Below are 992 nucleotides of genomic sequence, written 5' to 3' on the forward strand. Positions count from 1 at the left end.
CGTCGCCAGGGCCGAAGCGACTCCGATTTTGTGAACTCCTTCGAGGGCTGAAGTGAGGGCCCATATCAGAAGGCGGCTCAAATGCAGGATAAGGGAATGAGGCAGGCTTAGGTTCCGGTGGAGGGTCCTGGTTCGGGGTAGGGTTAGGGTTAGGGTTAGGTCCCAGGAGGTTCCAGGCGCCGAACCCACAGCAGGGCAGTGGTCTCACCGAAGGGCTGAGTTGAGGGCACAAGGGACCGTGCCGGTCAGGGTCCCTCTTTGGCTGTCAAGGCCACACACGTCGATAAGCCCCTGGTCGAGGAGGCCTCCGGAATCCTCTCAGGAGCTGCAGCCGGGCCTGGGAAACGACTTGGTGAGCTTCCAGGTTCCTTGGCAAGTCAGCCTGCCCCGCTTCTGGACCCCAGGCTCGTGATGCTGTCCTACCTTGGAATTGGGTCCCCATGCGGAGAGAGCCTTATCTAGGGTTAGGGTTCAGTCCAGGGACGTCACCAGGGCCGAAGTGACTCCGGTCTGCTGATCTCTTTCGAGGCCTGAAATGAGGGCCCATGCCAGACGGCAGCTCAAATGCAGGAATAGGGATCGAGCCTGGCTTAGGTTTCGGTGGAGGGTCCTTTTTCTGGATAGGGTTAGTGTTAGGGTTAGGTCCCAGGAGGTTCCAGGCGCCGAACCCACAGCCGGGCAGTGGTCTTCCCGAAGGGCTGAGTTGAGGGCACAAGGGACCGTGCCGGTCAGGGACCCTCTTTGGCTGTCAAGGCCACACACGTCGATAAGCCCGTGGTCGAGGAGGCCTCCGGAATCCTCTCTTGAGCTGCAGCCGGGCCTGGGAAACGACATGGTGAGATTCCAAGTTCCATGCCGAGTCAGCCTGCACCGCTTCTGGACCCCAGGCGCGTGATGCTGTCCGACCTTGGAATTGGGTCCCCATGAGGAGAGAGCCTTAGCTAGGGTTAGGGTTCAGTCCAGGGACGTCGCCAGGGCCGAAGCGACTCTGG

Source organism: Prionailurus viverrinus, unplaced genomic scaffold (assembly GCF_022837055.1).
Source record: "Prionailurus viverrinus isolate Anna unplaced genomic scaffold, UM_Priviv_1.0 scaffold_72, whole genome shotgun sequence".
Lineage (NCBI taxonomy): Eukaryota > Metazoa > Chordata > Mammalia > Carnivora > Felidae > Prionailurus > Prionailurus viverrinus.